This window comes from Nematolebias whitei, chromosome 6 (genome assembly GCF_014905685.2).
Source record: "Nematolebias whitei isolate Nwh7 chromosome 6, NemWhi1, whole genome shotgun sequence".
Taxonomy (NCBI): domain Eukaryota; kingdom Metazoa; phylum Chordata; class Actinopteri; order Cyprinodontiformes; family Rivulidae; genus Nematolebias; species Nematolebias whitei.
In genome coordinates, this window is record NC_056503.1 from 4,685,080 (window position 1) to 4,695,027 (window position 9,948).

Below are 9,948 nucleotides of genomic sequence, written 5' to 3' on the forward strand. Positions count from 1 at the left end.
TCGCACGCGGGTAGAACAGGAAGTGTTTTTGTATTTGTTAGCTGTATGTAACCCTTTTCCTGAACTTAACCTTACACCTGACCCAGAGCTCTGACCCTAAACTTAACCCCCTTATCCTTGTGCCTATGGTTATTTTCACACATGATAGTCTGGTAGACTCGGTTCGGTTGGGGACCAATATTCATGACATTTTGTTTACATTTGAGCTGGTGCGTTTGCATTCACACTGCACTGTACAGTCGAGCCAACCTGTTGAACCAACCTATCCCCCCACTCGCCTGTAGGGGCGCTGCACCAAGAACTACTGAAAGAAACGACACAAAAACCTCTGAAGACACTTCTTCTTCTGGAAATAAAAACAAAAACGGAGTGGCATTATGTTTTAGCAGTTTTAGGAGTTATATTTTGTCATTTTTCAAAAATGGACTCAGCATGAGCAGAAGATGAGGCAGAAGACCATGGAGAATGTTGTTTTTCACACAAGGCAGCTGACGGCTCCATATAAGATAAAAGAAATGTGTGTTTGTTTGTCCTGCGCTGTACTCCACTTCTTGCTTGTGGAGCGGGGCCGGTCTGTTTACATTCACACTGTACTCGAACCGCGCTGGAGTTCTCTTCTACTGGACCGAGACCTAGGTTTTAGCCCGGGCCAGAGTTCGCCTTTATGTTCCGTGACAGAGTTCGATGGCGCGTTCACACCTCCCCAAACGAACCGGACTTTCTAGGAAAACGAGCTAGAGTTTGATTAAAGCAGATTAAACAGGGCTGGTGTGAATGCACCCTAAACCTAACCCAGACTCTAAATCTAACCGAAAGACCCTTTACTCTGAACCTAACCATCTGAGCCTATTATCAGCGCTAATAACACTAACAACACTAACATCATACCTTTAAACCTACTAGGAGGTATGGGGCCGAGGGTGGGGGGTGGGGGGGGGGTGGAATTCAGTCTGAACGCTACATACGGTATGGGGATGATAACTTTTAATGGCCATTTAATGGCTGATAACATTTGAAGCGGGTGACCTCCTCTGGCATAGTACTGACGCCCTCCCGCCCAGGGGGGCATGCCAAACAGCTTGCAAACTATTGCTATAAATCTTGAATTGGTTTTCATTCAGGTAAATAAAACAATATCTTACAAAAGTACATTTATCCACTCAGGGGACAACAGCTTAACTTCAGCCTTGTAGATTTAATTATTTTTACTAATGATCAATGCTAACAAGGCAGGGATCAGCGAGCCTGTAAATGAAGGTTACTGGTTAGTTAGAACTGGTTAGTTCCTAAAATGCTGTTCTGATGGGAGATGTTTATTTGCCATATGCAGATCAACAAAGGTCAAATGCTCTGGACGAGAAGAACCGGCTCGACTCACCAAAAAAAAAAAAGGAAAAGAAAAACAAGAAGCATGCAACAAAAATACAAAATCAACGTGCCAAAAGTGAAAAAGAAATACATCTACAGCAGCATGGTCCTATTAGCAAAGCAGTTCTGTTGGCAGTGAGGTTCTCTTAGCAGCATGGTCCCGTTAGCAGCATGATGATAATAACGACCGCGGCAATGGACGATGATTGCCCTCCAGAACCAGGTCCGACAGTTAGTTCCTGTTTCCTTACAGTTGCGTTGACCGATTGTGGCTTGGAGGAGAAGTCAGAGGGTTTCCAGCAGGTAAGGTCCAGGTAATGGATGGTAAAGATGCGGGGGTGATCATGGAATACAGAAGGCTGGGTAGCACAGGAGCAGCTGAAATGGAAACTTTGCAGGTGAGAACCAGCATAGGGGCTTCAGGTCGTCAAGTAAGTGGTCCAGGAGATTAAAAAACACAAGGGTAAGTAATCCAATAATTCTCAGTCAGGTCATCTGGACAACTAGTTTTTTGTAGAGACGTTTCGCCCTCTATCCGGAGGGCTTCATCAGTCTGAGGAGTCCCAAGTAAACTGTTTCCACACCAAGCAGTAAACCCCTTAAGTGGACCAACCAGTTTGCTGGAGATAAGATGGTTTCTGTCCTGTCCCCCGTCGACTCCTCCCAGGCAGGCAACCACAGCCAAATCTTTGGCAAGTCATACATTAAAGGCCTGGAGGCACAAGTACCAGTTGGTAGGTAATGCTCCAGCAGGGAATGGAGCTCATCTGAAGGCCTATTTACTATCAGGGGAACAACCTCAAGCTGTTGCTGCTCATGGGCACCATCCTGGAACTCGGGAACCTGGAGGAAAAAACTGAAAACCCTACAATTAACAATGTTGCTTTGAATGAAACAATGTTTGGTGTTCTGTGCAAAGAAGGCCAACTGAGAATAAAACAATTTTATCTTATTACACTTTTTGACGGTTACCTGGAAAACTTCTGCTATTTTAGTGCTAACTGGCTCATCCCTGCTAACTTAAAAAAGCACAGTGAACAATGTACATTTGCTATCTTTGAAACAACAAGGAAGTAATTATGACATGTTTTTCTCAAGTACGGTCTCACAAGTTGAGAGATGAGATGAGCTGAGACGAGCTGGTCTGGAAGCTCAGTCCTCACCTCCTTCTACAGGTGTGCAGTGGAGAGCATCCTGTGCTCCAGCATCAATGTGTGGCATGGAGGCTGCACAGTTGCAGAAAGAAAAGCTTTGCAGAGAGTGGTGAAGGCTGCACAGAAGACTGTTGGAGTCAGTCTCCCCACCATCACAGACATCTACATCTCCGGATGTAGGAAGAGAGCCACCTGCATCATGAAGGACCACACTCACCCAGCACACACACTTTTTGCCCCACTCCCCTCAGGAAGGAGGTTGAGGAGCTTTAAGTGTAGAACCACTAGACTGAGGAACAGCTTCTACCCTGAGGCTGTTAGACTCATGAATCTCTAACTAGAATAATCACTGTGAAAAAACCACATCATGTTGCTGCTGATCTGTTTCATGTTGATGTGTTTATGCGTGTTCATCTGCTCACAGACTCATGCTCATGTTTGTGCTGATGTTCAATGTTTTTATGTTATGAGTGCTTAGTGTATATTTAGTTGATGTTTTTCTTAGTTCATGTCTTAGATGTTATTACTGTTTTTCTTTTACATTTTTATTGTTGGATGTAACTGGGACCCTGTGTACATAATTTGGTTCCACCACATGTACCACATGTGGTGCGAATGACAATAAAGAATCTCTGATTCTGACTCTCTCTGACTGACAAGTTAACTAAAATGTTCTCAGGCTTTCAGTTTTGCTAAAATGATTAAAAAGTTTTTTTTAAAGTACTTGTAAACTTTTTATTTTGTCACAGCATTGTGACTTTTTACGTGTGTTTGTCAAGTTTCAGCAGAGCCTGTCTGAAGTGCTGGAGGACCTCCAGGTGTTTCTAGATGGCGTCCAGTGTGTCAGGAATGAGACCAACCATGCTGGGAATGAGACCAGCTCAGAATGTCAAACCTCACTGGAAAGTCTGGAGCGCAGCCTTACACAATACAAGATTATTGTCAGTGAAGTTCCTATACAGGTAAACTTCAAAAAACACCACACACTTTCATTTCTTTAGATATTTCTTTCAATACTTTAGTAATAGTACACAATCCTGACATGTTAATAGATATAGGAACAAAAATTATCCGGATGCTCAGGATGGGAGTTAGGGTATGTAGATCGATCCAAAAATTGATAATATTGATACCAACATGATGCAGATTTAAGTGTGGGACTTCACATGTCTTCAGCTACAGTATACAGGGTTCACAGTGGTTCTGGAAATCAGAGAAGAGCTGGAAAATGACTTTCACATTTTCCAAACAGGGAAAACATGGGGAATTTGAGAAACACACACACACACAAAACACAAAAATCAGAGAAAACACAGGGAATTTAAAACTTATCTTCTAAATGAAAGATGATCTGTCTGGTACTGTGATGTGTACATGTATTAATGCTAGTATTCTAGTATCATTAAGTCTATGTTCTGCTTGTACAGTGTATACATGCACCCTTACTGACTGGCTATAATGAAACTGTTCAGTGATTTGTAAACATACAGGAGTATTTTGAACTGGATTTGAAAGTGAACTGGTAACCAGTGCAGTGAGGCCAAAACTGGTGTAATGTGCTCTCTTTTGCCTGTACTGGTTAAAAATCGGGCTGCTGCATTCTGGACAAGTTATAGTCATGAAATGGAGGTCTGACTGATACCAAACAGGAGCGAATTGCAGTAATCAAGCCTAGATGTAATGAATGCATGTATTACTGTCTCCAGGTTATTTTTGGACAATATGGGCTTCAGTTTAGACAGCCGCCTCAGTTGGAAGAAGCATGATTTAACGATCATGTTTACATGATTGTTAAGCTTCAGGGAAGGGTCCATTATCACTCCCAGATTAGTGACTCTTTGTTTTTCTGACAGGGTTAGAGTGGAAAGGTCGATGCAGTGGTTTGTGATCGTGTCATTGGGAGGGAACAACGTGACTTCAGACTTCTTTTCATTGAAACTTAAGAAGTTTAAAGCCATCCAGTCCCTGATGTCAGCCAGGCAGTTGAGCAGCGGTTGAATAGAGCATGTACCATTGTGTCTTAGGGGGAAGTAAATTTGACAGTCATCGGCGTAGAAGTGAAAGGGTATGTTGTGTTTCCGGAAAATAGCACCAAGTGGCAGCAGGTATAGAGAGAATAGGAGGGGACACAGGATGGACCCCTGCGGAACCCCCCATTTAAGCTCTGCCTCTGCGGAACAAAAATCCTTGATGGAGACACAAAAGGATCTGTCAGTGAGATAAGATCTGAACCAATTGAGGGCTGATCCAAAAGTGGGGGAGTGGTGGCGCAGAGGTTAGAGAGATGGGCTTGTGATCCGAAGATCGCCGGTTCACGCCCCGGCCCCGACAACATCAAAATTGTGGGTGGGGTAGGTGAAACACCCACACTTGCCCCCACCCTCATTCGCCCCACTCTGGGCCCATGAGCAAGGCCCTTAACCCCCACCATGTGCTCCCTAAAACAGGTCTCTCTTGAAAATGAGTTTTCGTGGCTCAATGAGACTAACCTGGATAAATAAAGGCTAAATAAAGGCTAAATGAAAAAAAGGATCTGTCAGCGAGTTAGGATCTGAACCAATTGAGGGCTGACCCTGTGACGCCCACCCACTGCTCCAACCTAGCAATGAGGATCTCATGGTCAATGGTGTCAAAGGCGGCTGTGAGGTCCAACAGGACAAGCAGCACAGAATCACCGGTATCTGTGAATCTGAAGATGTTGTTAAAGACCTTCAGCAGGGCAGTTTCAGTGCTGTGGAGAGGTTTAAAGCCAGATTGGAAAAGCTCTAAGATGGCGTGATCCTCCAGGAAGCACTTCAACTGGGACTCGACTATTTTCTCTAGTACTTTAAAAACAAATGGGAGTCTGGAGACAGGCCGGAAGTTGGATATGACTGAGGGGTCAAGGTTTGCTTTTTTCAGGAGAGGCTGGACAGCAGCATGTTTAAAAGGATTTTGGCACCATGCCAGTGGATAAACTACTGTTTACTATATCAAGAATGGACGGACCTAGAGTAGGAAAAACCTCCTTCAGGAGTCGAGGGGGGACCACATCAAAGGGGGAACCAGAAGGTTTCAAGCTGCACATGACCTGCTCTAGAGAAGATAGAGTGATGGGTTCAAAATGGTCAAATGGAGCTACAGATTGAGGTGGGATGGATGGGTCATGAGTTGGAGGGGAAATGAGAGCACGGGTGGTCGCAATTTTTTCCAAAAAGAAATGTAAGAAGTTGTCACACAGCTCAGTCGAGGCTTCCAGAGGTGATGGTTCAGTGAGGTGGAGAACAGAGTTTAGGGTGGAGAAGAGGACACGTGGATTGTGAGAGTTTGAGGTAATTATATCAGAGAAGTATTTGGATTTTGCAGCTTTTACTGTTTTCTGATAATGGCACCAACTCTCTTTAAGTATCTGTAAAGAGACCTGCAGCCTGTCTTTCCTCCACTTTCGCTCCGCCCTCCTACATTGCTGCCTAGCGGCCTTGGTGACGTCACTCAGCCAAGGTTCTGCTCTGAGTTTTGATTTGTTGGTTTTAACAGGCGCAACATGATCCATAGTCTTTAAGCAGACAGAGTTGAACTGGGATGTCAGCTCCTCAGTGGTGGTGAGAAACACTGGGGCCTGAATTATCATTTCAGAGTTATAAACATCTGTGAAACGTGTGGCAGTGAAGTGGTTAGTGGCCCAGCTACTACGTGCAGGAATGCACGGCTTAGGAATTAGATGGGGGAGGGTGAACTCAAACTGGACTGGCATGTGGTCTGAAGAAATATTATCACCAATTTCAAGATTACTAACAGTCACATCATGAGTTAAAACAAGGTCCAGTGTATGTCCACGCTCTTGGGTGGGACCGTTTACATGCTGAGTTAAATTAAATGAGTCCAATAAATCTAAAAAGTCCTTAACCAAGGGCTTCTCAGGACAGCACACGTGCAAATTAAAGTCCCCAATAATGACAACATGCTCATATTTTGGTGTGATTTCAGCCAAGAAGTCAGAAAACTCATTTATGAAATCTTTAGATCCAGGTGGGCGGTAGACGAGTGCAAATAAAGTCTGAGGTGAATGTCCGAGTTCAAAGACGCTCAGCTCAAAGCTGGCGCAGGAAACTGGGATGGGCAGTTGTTTATAGTCAAAAGTTGGTTTGAATATTGTTAATAATCCACCACCGCGCCGGCCTGATGGCCGCGGGGCGTTAAAATACAAACAGTTCGGTGGCAATAATTCCATCAAGGCGCTGGACTCACCCGGAGACATCAAGTCTCTGTGATGCAGAAAAAGTCTAACCCGTGCTCTTGAAAGTAGTCCCTGAGGATAAAAGTTTTGTTGGTAACAGATCTTGCGTTGACCAAACACATCCGGATACTGTCCAAAGTGGAACCAGCAGCGGTGGAGTTTGCGCGCGCCAATGGCCGCAGGTTTTCAATAACAGCCCCTCCGGGTAAGTCCGTGCGTCGCACCGGCCGACAACTCCCGTTGTTTACCTGGTCCGGGCACACGGGAAGCTGGCGATGGAAACCATGACCACCAGGTGAAGAGGAAGATGCAGCGCGCAGGGCTTTGAGCTTTACCAGCCGCCCAGCACGTTTTCCTCAGCGTCTATAGCGATGTCTCCGGGCAGGGAGGTGAGGAGCGCAGCGGAGGTAAACAGGCACATTCGCCAGCCGGCGGGAGGGTCCAGTGGTACACTCATATTGGTCTAAATAAACGACATCGGCAGCAGAAAAACGAAGATCCAGAGGCTGTTGTTGGTCATACACCAGCAGCGAGTTTATGTCCCAGATAAAAAATGAACAAAACACAAATAATACGAACACCATCAGCAGAGGTGGATTGCAAGCCAAGTACACGGGCGCCATCTTACCGGAAGTCACATACATACATACATACATTATTTTTACCCGCTTCTTCCTTTCTAGTCACAGAGGTCACTGGTGCCCATATTCAGGAGTCACTGTGAGAGAGGTGGGGGACACCGTGGACAGATCTCAAGTCCATCACAGGGACACATAGAGACAAAAGAGACAAACAACCGTTCACTCTCTCACCTAGGGACAATTTAGAGTTATCAATCAGTCCAACATGCATGTTTTTGGTCTGTGGGAGGAAACTGGAGTACCTGGAGAAAACCCACACAGTATGGAGAGAACATGCAAACTCCACCCAGAAAGGCCCCAGGCTGGGACTTAAACCGGCGACCTTCTTGCTGAGAGGCAACAGCTCTACCAACTGAGCCACTGTGCTGCCTTGATGTTATACAATATAATTAATTATTAGGAATGATTGATGTATGAATGTACCGTAGGCTGCAGTATACAACTCTAGTGCTGTGTGTTTTGTGTGACACTCAGACGTACATGTCTCTGAGTGATATCTTTTGTGTGATTCTATTTACTCAGACAAAAAATCAGGGAATTTAGTTTTTATGAAATGTTGGGAGTCCTGGAATAGAAGTCCAGTTGCTTTGTCTTTTCTTTTTTACATATCACTATATCATGGATGACTAAGAATCTGCGCTAATGTATTATACTGCAGCTTGTGTCGGATCGTATCAATACTAATGATGGAATCAATACTTAATTCAGCCCTGTGATGGACTGGAGACCTGTCCAGGATGTCCCCCGCCTCTCGCACAGTGACTGCTGGACATGGAAACCACTGACCCGCAGCAGACCTGAACAAGAAGTGGGTAAAGATGATGGATGGATAGATGAATGCTTACGTTTGTTTCTACTTTCAGCACATCGCTCTAATTCTTGAAAATCTTGAATCCGAGCAAACAAATTGAAGTTGGGCATTTAGACCTGCAGTGTGAAAGTGATATAATCTGCATTTTGTATGAGGACTGGGTTGAAGTGACTGAACAATGAATTGAACAATCCTTAAAATGTTGCAAAAAACCACAAAGAATCAATAATGCCACATTGTTCAAACTATTCAATCCAATAAGACTCCAGTGGAGATGGTGAGCAGTCGACATGCTCTTCACCTAACACAAATGTTGTTGATAACAAAAAGCTGCAAAATTTAGGCCGCAGCTTCAATGCACTGAATGCTTTCTGGAAAACAAGCAACTTAAGCAAACAAACAAACAAACAAACAAACAAAAACCTGCTGCTCAAACATTGTTGTTCAGTTTATATCTAACTTTCTTTGGTTTTCTCCCAGATCGATGTTTCTGCATCATTTCCAACACAAAGACTAATCTGTGGCAACAAAACCAAAATATGTGACGTGCTGGAAACGTACAAAATCCTGACTGAAAGGAAACTGCACCACCTTGCTATAAAACTAAGACCTGTTGTCTGTCATTAGTGACAACCAAAGGCCTGTGAGACAACTTCACCCATAACTAACTTCAGGACAGAGTGCACCAAGAGGACATGGAGACAGTCAAGAATCCAGCGTTGGACCTGTAAACGGAACAGTTTGGAATCCCAGTAAGCTCTGCTGCATTTTGTTAGTTTGCATCAAACACAGAGATGAATGAAGGTGAACCAAGACAGCAAATATAAATCTGAATGACCAACTGTACAACAACAATGGATGCAATCCTTCAGGCAGTAGTTGTTTGTGGACTGTTTTTAAAAAACGTCTTCACATTTGGTTGTTGGGACTGTGACTTCCAAGGGATGGATGTGACTGGAAACTCAAACTGAGAATATTATTCACGTCGACAGCTCAGAAGTATCAGTGGAAATGTGCCTTAAGAATAATTCTTTGGCTCCATGCAAGTAAACTCAAAAGGCCAGTGATAACATGATCCTACTACATTTGACTAAATATAAAGAACACCAGACAATGCCATTATGTTTCATTCATTTTAGGAAGCTGATTTGGAAACAGTGTTAAACTAAAACTTGTCAGATTCCAGTTGCACGGCTGAAAACAAGATGGCTTTCCATAATGACTAAGCTACGCAACAAAACTGACTGCAGTGCAGGACACCAGATTATGTGCAGCAAACGTTTTACTCAAAGAGGTTAAATTGCAATGTATGTACAACTGATTTACGAAGATACAAACTGAATTAAGTGCTGATAACAGTTTATCAATGCACTTGTTCCCACTATGATGTTCCACTTGAACCAAGTGAGAAGAACTGATTTAATCTGGCCCTTTAATCTACTCTGGACGTCCCTCACAGTTTGCTTCAACAAACATCTATTGCACAATGAACTAGCAAAATGTCCTAATCTGACGCTATTATTATTTTTTCATGGTTTTATGTAGTCCCCCCACCCAACACACACGCACGCACGCACGCACGCACGCACACACACACACACACACACAATAAATGTGGAGAACAGTGTCATGATGAACAAGGCTTAAAAGGTGCAGCTGTGATGTGACGGTGCACTTTGTTGCAGTGTTCCTCCAGAACCAGAGGGTCTGAAGAACCAGAGGGTCTGAAGAACCAGAGGGTTCCTCCAGAACCAGAAG